The sequence below is a fragment of the Rhinichthys klamathensis genome, unplaced genomic scaffold, assembly GCF_029890125.1.
Source record: "Rhinichthys klamathensis goyatoka isolate OS25496 unplaced genomic scaffold, OSU_Roscu_1.1 h1tg000284l_1, whole genome shotgun sequence".
Classification (NCBI taxonomy): Eukaryota; Metazoa; Chordata; class Actinopteri; order Cypriniformes; family Leuciscidae; genus Rhinichthys; species Rhinichthys klamathensis.
The window spans coordinates 60,001-69,185 of record NW_026606803.1 but is presented as its reverse complement, the minus strand read 5'-3'; the positions used below and the strand labels follow the sequence as shown (position 1 = coordinate 69,185).

Below are 9,185 nucleotides of genomic sequence, written 5' to 3'. Positions count from 1 at the left end.
CTTTTCCAAAAAAAAAAACATTCTTAAGAGTATTTTCACAAAATGTTATGCCTACATCACTGTTTGAACGATTGACAAAATGGGCATTTGACAGAAATAGCGGCCATCTTGAAAAAATGCCCGCCATGTTGAATTTTTGGGTGTCCAATGCCTTTTTCCCAAAAAGTGACTCTAAGAGAGTATCTGTGCCAAATTCCATGCTTGTATACCAATTTGAACGATTCTCTTGAAATATGCCATACTTCAGTAGAACATGAAACAAGATGAATACAAGCGTGATGCATGCTGGGAACAGTAGCAATAATTAGGTGAGGCGTGTAATTTTTGGATTTTAATATACTTTCTTGTAACCCGGTTTAAAACGCAGGGTTGAGTATAAGTCCCTGGTACACTGACCCACGGGAAACAGTCATTATTTTAGGGAGTCTGTTTAGTGACTGAAATTACAAACTTTACCTTTAAAAATAATAAGAGTTTGAGCCGTACGGATGCACTTCATCTCATCTGGTAAGGGACTCTATAGACACACACACACACACACACACACACACATCTGCGGTCAAAGGAACTTCCACTGTGAAAAACTACTACTAAAAAATATATCAAAAATGATATCTGGTGTCTGAATAATATCCCACAATGCACTATCCAGAACATCACAAGTCCTCGTTACTAAAACATTAATGCTAAGAATCCCAAACAGCAACAGTGTCGACCCACATCCGGAATCCGTGTTTCCCGGGCCGGATCTGGGCCAAAACAATGTTGCAGTCTGGGATATCAGCCTCAATATCTCAGTTTTCATATCATACACGACACATTTATGACCATCGTTGTACTGTGACATTCAGATCATGTTTAGCATTGGAGAACGCAGGTTGTAGAGAATTGTATATACGTGTACATCTACATCCCTCTGAATTGTCATTTTTGAATTATGATTCCTCTGCAATAAAGGTAATTTTGTTGGTTTTATGCAAAAATCATGTTTATTGGGGGACAAAAACATGAACAAATCAGGTTGACTGATTTAAATAACAAAGCAAATGAGACGTACATGTTTGTTAAATTATTAAATTATGTTTTTATTTAAACAATGACTCAAAATATTTGTAAAAATCTGCAATTGTTTTGTAAACAGAAAAGATTCCTTGAAAATGCTCATGGTAAATCTTTACATTAACCTTTAATTACTGGCCTATAGCACACTGACAGATGCATGCTGGGTAGTTGGAACGGTTAGATTCGTATGACGGGTTTTAGTGAAACGATCACATATATCAAAGGAAACGCACAAAATGAAGTATTACATAATGCAAAAATAAAAACTGAGCTGTAACTGATTGCCTGTGGAGCTGAACTCCTGCTATTGGAGGTGTGAAGGGGTCGTTGCCATGGAAACAGCCGTGTAAGAGGCCAGAGGTCACCCGCCAGAGATGACCCGGGACCGTCTGGCCTTTTCCTCTCACAACAAGAATAGCAGATTCTTTGAATGAATCGTGTGATGGAAGAGTTTCCTGCAGCTCTACAAATAAAGAAGAGGTTTCCACCAGCCTCAGTCATCCATCAACAAACGCGTGACATCACTTCCTGTTGAGTGAATCTCTCAAAACACTGAGTTTGAGAACACAAAATAGAAATAAAAGCCAAGTTTCGCTTTTTTTGTTGAATTTTTTTCTTCATCGGAATGGTGTAAACCTTGGTAAAGGTTTTGGCACTTGCTGTGTGAAAAAAAAAAATGCACGAACGTGATGTGAACAGGTTAAACGGTCCTGTAAACAATAGTCACTTGTGCTCCTCGCGGTCAGAAACGAGCGCATTGGAAATGAATGAGAGACGAGTTTCCTCTAGTGGAAGCGTTTGGAACTGCAGCCGAACAACATCTCACTGGAAGATCATTCACTGAGAGATCAGACTCACATCTGGAGCACAGCTGGCTTAGATTTATGGCAAACCCGGCTCATCCAATCAGAATCCAGAGTCATAATGATTGTTTGTGTATGGATCATGGGAATACTGGCTCACTTAAAGACTCGAGGATGTGCAGAGGAAGAAGATCACAGGCTCAGGGTTTGAGCGTCACTGAGTCGACACACACACAAACACTGATGATGACACACACACACACACTGAACAGCAGACTGCGGTGCTCGAGGGATTCTCCACTAACACTGCACAGTCAGATGTTTCACAGAATGTTCCCGCTGCTCACGTCAAACTCCGGTTTAGTATAATAAGATACTATTATAGTGTTTACAGGCTTCCTACACATTTTCAATTTCAAAATTCCAGACTCAAATTTCCGAACCTCAGATCGTATAGTGATCTTCGCTTGTCGGTAAAAAATTACCCGATTTTTATTTTATTTATTTCAATGAAATGAATGTACTAAATTTTAGTTCGATAATGTATTTTATTTAATATTAATATTTTTTAGGGGATTTTACAGCACTAAATTATATTTACGCAGTATTTATAATCCATTTATTCACTTTTTGAGCATAGACCTGAAAATTAATTTTCCAACTTAAACTGTGGTGAATCTTGAATGCTTTAGAGCGACAGACTGAAGTTTGAACTCTTCTTAAAGGGGTCATAATGCCATTTTTGTACAAGCTAATATGATTCTTTAGGGTCTAAATGAAAAGTTTGTAATATACTTTAATTTAAAATTCTCATTAGTATTGTAAGAAAACACTTATTTTACCTGGTCAAAAACAGCTCTGTTTTCAGCACGCCGTTTCAGTGCATATGACTTTAAATGATAATGAGCTTTGCTGACTCCGCCTCTCTGTTCTGTGCATAAGTTACACCGTTTGTAACACAATAACCATAACGCGTTGTTCATTATAGACATGGGATAATAGATTTTATATTGAGAACGTCGTACATAGAAAACATGCCGTAATGTACCCTGAGTGTAAACCTTAGACGCATTCATTGTGAAGCGTGCAGCTAGCGATTTGCAAAGATTAATATATTAATATAAAGTTTAATAAAACGTTTCACTCACTTCAGTTCTTCTGGAGGTTCAGCAGGAACACGAATATCTGGTACCGATCCTTTATTCATGAGCTGCTTCTTAGCAAATCCAGCTTTATACTGACCCTCGTTTATAAAGCAGTCTGCTGAGAAATGATTCGCGCACACATGAGAGCAGTGACGTTGCTCGTGGGGAATATTCCCTTCGAAAACAAACTCAGCCACTGCGTCTTCAGCGGTTCGGATTTAGGAACATTAAAATTACTGTGTTCGTTATTACACCCAAGAACAGAACACCACAATCGCTTAGACGCCATTCTGCTCATAGACAGCGCTCCGGCACATCAACAATGACCGCGCCGGTCTGCGCGGAGTATGATTGACAGCTGGCTCAGCTGGTTTTATAAAAAATGAACTTAAGTTACAGAATTTTACATTTATTGTTATGAAAAATATTCTATAAAAAAAATACTACTTTAAATTTTTATATGAAATGTATATTTTCAAAAACATGGTTTACTCTAAAACTGTGAGAAAATCAAAGCAATAAATCTAAACAAGTTCTGTTAAAATTGAGCTTGATATATAAAAAAAAAACACTTCCAGTGAGATGTTGTTCGGCTGCAGTTCCAAACGCTTCCACTAGAGGAAACTCGTCTCTCATTCATTTCCAATGCGTCATTGTGACTATTGTTTACAGGACCATTTAACCTTTTCGAATCATGTCCATGCTGTGTGTGTGTGTGTGTTCACAGCAAGTGCCAAAACCTTTACCAAGTTTCATACCATTCAGATAAAGAAAAATCAAATGTAAAAATATTCGGTCAGAAGTGACCGAGGAGCACCAGCGGGTTAGAAGTGCGCTCAGGCGACGCCGTAATTATGAGATTCCAAAAGCGCTCACATCCTCACAGAACTTGTAAACTGGGAATTTTCAGAGCGCTCCTACTTGCACCATGTGACCGCTGCAGATTCCCATAATTCCCAGTTCTGTCACTGGCTGTCATCTTGAAATTAGGGTTTTCCGACATGGCGTGAACACAGCAAAACATTAATGTTTCATATACAGGGCATAAAACTAACACTCTGGCGGATATACCACACGATGTCAATCGCCAGTTCTAATCAGTGCTAAACATGCAATATTGTGAGAACGTAAACATGAACGTCTTTTTGTGCTTGAATGGACAGATTCACACAAAATTATGTCAAAACACCCAGCAAGTATTCTTGTATAGTCATGTCTTACGTACATGTAAACAGTTGAGAAAGTAAACGCACGTGTCAGTATATTAGATCCGTGCATTCGCTCTTAAAGTGACAGTAGCCTAATATTCCTACGGTGATTTTAAAGTTAATCAAACAACAAAAGACAAAGAAAAATCACTCACTGCTCTTGACTGAATCATTTGTAACTTTAATAAGGATTAATCAATGTAAAAACTATTACAGCCGGCAGGTGTGGTAAAAAGTTAGTTTTAGACCCTGTTAGTACAGCATTATATCTGATATAGTGCAATCAGTGTAGTTTTGTGTGATGAACATGTGCGACTTGAATTCATCCGGTCATGTTCGACAATCACTGTAACTTTAGCGATGAAAACGCTCTGCTTATAAACTTGCGTTTAGAAATTCTTACTTTTATACTTTAGAAAACTGAATAGAGAAAATAGTCTGAAAACTCAATTTTTCCATACTTTCCCAAACTGCAACTCTAATGAAGTTCCCATCATCGATTCTGATATTTTCCACCTTTTTTAACCATGAAGCTGCTTTGAAATGATCTGTAGGCACGTTCCATTACAGATTTGCATAAAACTTTTGCGATTTTTTCTAAATATTGATCAAAAACTATTGCGAAATGACGGCGTTATGCGATTAAAATGTAATTTTTTCCTCTCGCGATAATCATTCCAAACATCATGGCGGCAGTCGTTGATAGGTTTATATATAAATGTCCAAACACACCGCGCCGTCTACGTCAGGTGACTAAATGCACAAAAACTGTTTCCTTTGCAGTTTTGCAAAATATTCCTTTTTCGAACCGCCTGAAAAACCTCCTCATGCGAGCGTACAAACTTTTACGATAAATGGGTGTTTTTGCGAAATTGATGCGTTTCAATTGTGCGTATTTTCAATTCGCAATTTGCGCGATTTGAAGGGTGATGGAAACACGTCTTGTATCGCATATAGCGAATGCACGGGTCTAATATACGGATATACGTGCGTTTTCTTTCTGTTCAGGAAAATAAAGCAAGCTGACTTGCAGAAGAAAATGCATGTATTTGGAATGAATTGTGAACGTAATCTGAAACGACATGATTAACAAGTAAACGTTGACTTGTGTGTTTGACATGTGCGCTGACACCTCCCAGAGCAGAAACCCCACAGCGAAACCGCTCAGACACGCATGCAAATAAAGGACCATGAGCCTCAGCTTCAGTTGGGATGTGTTTTATATAAATAATACTTAAAAAACATTTATCGGGAAAAACAAACCAAATGGGGGAAAATGAACCCAGACGTCCTGTGGCGATCAGCTCTCCGTCCAGACGCGTCCCAGCATGCAGTTTATAGTTTAACATCGTATATTCATCATCATCATCATCATCCGCAGCTTATGCGCTCTACAATAACTGATGTCACCCTTTACATCAAACATCTGCATCTGAAGCTGCAGGGAGTAACGGTAAATTAAAAGACGGTCTAAAACTAAACGGAAGGTCTTCGGGTGCTGATCGGGTCGAGGAGAGACCGAACGGATGATCCTCGGCGACAGAGGAGGATTGTGGGAAACATCTCCACTCTCTAACAGCGTTCTCACGTCAAGTCAGTCCAGACGAGAGGAACCAGTGTCCTGGCACCGTGTGTTTGAGTTCTTCATCATCATCATCATCATCATCATCATGGCAGAGGTGTGCGACGGGGACAGCGCTCAGTATCGACTTCTGGGAAACAACATAAACCTGCGGAGAGAGAGAGAGAGAGAGAGAGAGAGGGAGGGGGGAGAGAGAGAGAGAGAGGGAGGGGGGAGAGAGAGAGAGAGAGAGGGAGGGGGGAGAGAGAGAGAGAGAGAGAGAGAGGGGGAGAGAGAGAGAGAGAGAGGGGGGAGAGAGAGAGAGAGAGGGGGGGAGAGAGAGAGAGAGAGAGGGGGAGAGAGAAATATAAATATATATTTTGTAAATGTACTTACGCAGCATGTTAGTATTTGTTCATTTTAATAATAAAAACTGTCCGAAAAAATTATCACTGTAATATGATGAAAATGTTATTATAAAGTTTTAGCACATTTTACTGCAAATACTTAGTATAGTCTAAAGATAGGCATTTTCTTCATACAAATGATCCTTTGTATCTCGATCAATCACGGCTGTACGCATCAGTGTGATCTGCGATAGATTCATTAAGCGGCGTTCTCGTAACACATTGTGATTTGATGGCTTTGCATTTGCAATTTCCGTATATTGCGAGAGGAAAGTGTAAACAGGTTTCCATCCAACGGAGCAGAGCTGAAGATGAGAGCGCTAAATATAGAGAGAGCAGAGAGAGAAGAGTCTGAGTCACCCACTCCATCAGACAGAGAGAGAGAGAGAGAGAGAGAGAGCAGAGAGAGAGACTGAGTCACCGACTCCATCAGACAGAGAGAGAGAGAGAGAGAGAGAGAGCAGAGAGAGAGACTGAGTCACCGACTCCATCAGAGAGAGAGAGAGAGAGAAAGAGAGAGAAAGAGAGAGCGCAGAGAGAGAGAGACTGAGTCATCGCATTCACTGCGGCATCTCATCAGCATTAGAGGAACCCCACCCTGAACACACACTCACTCGCTTACTTACTCACTCATGTACAGAGGAGGCGCAGGTGTGTGATCTACAGTCTCTCACCTGTACAGTGGAGGCGCAGGTGTGTGATCTACGGTCTCTCCCCTGTACAGAGGAGGCGCAGGTGTGTGATCTACGGTCTCTCCCCTGTACAGAGGAGGTGCAGGTGTGTGATCTACGGTCTCTCCCCTGTACAGAGGAGGCGCAGGTGTGTGAGGCGCAGGTGTGTGATCTACAGTCTCTCACCTGTACAGAGGAGGCGCAGGTGTGTGATCTACAGTCTCTCCCCTGTACAGAGGAGGCGCAGGTGTGTGATCTACGGTCTCTCCCCTGTACAGAGGAGGCGCAGGTGTGTGATCTACAGTCTCTCCCCTGTACAGAGGAGGCGCAGGTGTGTGATCTACGGTCTCTCCCCTGTACAGAGGAGGCGCAGGTGTGTGATCTACAGTCTCTCCCCTGTACAGAGGAGGCGCAGGTGTGTGATCTACAGTCTCTCCCCTGTACAGAGGAGGCGCAGGTGTGTGATCTACAGTCTCTCACCTGTACAGTGGAGGCGCAGGTGTGTGATCTACGGTCTCTCCCCTGTACAGAGGAGGTCTCTCCCCTGTACAGAGGAGGCGCAGGTGTGTGATCTACGGTCTCTCACCTGTACAGAGGAGGCGCAGGTGTGTGATCTACAGTCTCTCCCCTGTACAGAGGAGGCGCAGGTGTGTGATCTACAGTCTCTCCCCTGTACAGAGGAGGCGCAGGTGTGTGATCTACGGTCTCTCCCCTGTACAGAGGAGGCGCAGGTGTGTGATCTACAGTCTCTCCCCTGTACAGAGGAGGCGCAGGTGTGTGATCTACAGTCTCTCCCCTGTACAGAGGAGGCGCAGGTGTGTGATCTACAGTCTCTCACCTGTACAGTGGAGGCGCAGGTGTGTGATCTACGGTCTCTCCCCTGTACAGAGGAGGTCTCTCCCCTGTACAGAGGAGGCGCAGGTGTGTGATCTACGGTCTCTCACCTGTACAGAGGAGGCGCAGGTGTGTGATCTACAGTCTCTCCCCTGTACAGAGGAGGCGCAGGTGTGTGATCTACGGTCTCTCACCTGTACAGAGGAGGCGCAGGTGTGTGATCTACAGTCTCTCACCTGTACAGAGGAGGCGCAGGTGTGTGATCTACGGTCTCTCACCTGTACAGAGGAGGCGCAGGTGTGTGATCTACGGTCTCTCACCTGTACAGAGGAGGCGCAGGTGTGTGATCTACAGTCTCTCCCCTGTACAGAGGAGGCGCAGGTGTGTGATCTACAGTCTCTCCCCTGTACAGAGGAGGCGCAGGTGTGTGATCTACGGTCTCTCCCCTGTACAGAGGAGGCGCAGGTGTGTGATCTACGGTCTCTCACCTGTACAGAGGAGGCGCAGGTGTGTGATCTACAGTCTCTCCCCTGTACAGAGGAGGCGCAGGTGTGTGATCTACAGTCTCTCCCCTGTACAGTGGAGGCGCAGACATGTGATCTACGGTCTCTCCCCTGTACAGAGGAGGCGCAGGTGTGTGTGATCTACGGTCTCTCACCTGTACAGAGGAGGCACAGGTGTGTGATCTACGGTCTCTCCCCTGTACAGAGGAGGCGCAGACGTGTGATCTACGGTCTCTCCCCTGTACAGAGGAGGCGCAGGTGTGTGATCTACAGTCTCTCCCCTGTACAGAGGAGGCGCAGACATGTGATCTACGGTCTCTCCCCTGTACAGAGGAGGCGCAGGTGTGTGTGATCTACGGTCTCTCACCTGTACAGAGGAGGCGCAGACGTGTGATCTACGGTCTCTCCCCTGTACAGAGGAGGCGCAGGTGTGTGATCTACGGTCTCTCACCTGTACAGAGGAGGCGCAGGTGTGTGATCTACGGTCTCTCACCTGTACAGAGGAGGCGCAGGTGTGTGATCTACGGTCTCTCACCTGTACAGAGGAGGCGCAGGTGTGTGATCTACAGTCTCTCACCTGTACAGTGGAGGCGCAGGTGTGTGATCTACAGTCTCTCACCTGTACAGTGGAGGCGCAGGTGTGTGATCTACAGTCTCTCCCCTGTACAGAGGAGGCGCAGGTGTGTGATCTACAGTCTCTCACCTGTACAGAGGAGGCGCAGGTGTGTGATCTACGGTCTCTCACCTGTACAGAGGAGGCGCAGGTGTGTGATCTACAGTCTCTCACCTGTACAGTGGAGGCGCAGGTGTGTGATCTACAGTCTCTCACCTGTACAGTGGAGGCGCAGGTGTGTGATCTACAGTCTCTCCCCTGTACAGAGGAGGCGCAGGTGTGTGATCTACAGTCTCTCACCTGTACAGAGGAGGCGCAGGTGTGTGATCTACGGTCTCTCACCTGTACAGAGGAGGTGCAGGTGTGTGAGGCGCAGGT

General features: G+C 44.3%; 1 protein-coding gene across 1 annotated transcript in view; it reads right to left on the bottom strand.

Moving 5' to 3' along the window:
* Positions 1-5,420: 5,420 nt before the first annotated feature.
* The window catches only part of stk11 (serine/threonine kinase 11), a 32,689-nt gene continuing 28,924 nt past the window's right edge, over positions 5,421-9,185 (bottom strand). The window contains exon 10 of the mRNA XM_056269610.1: positions 5,421-5,948. The gene's annotated coding sequence lies outside the window, so the exon portion shown is untranslated. The remainder of the gene's footprint in view (positions 5,949-9,185) is intronic.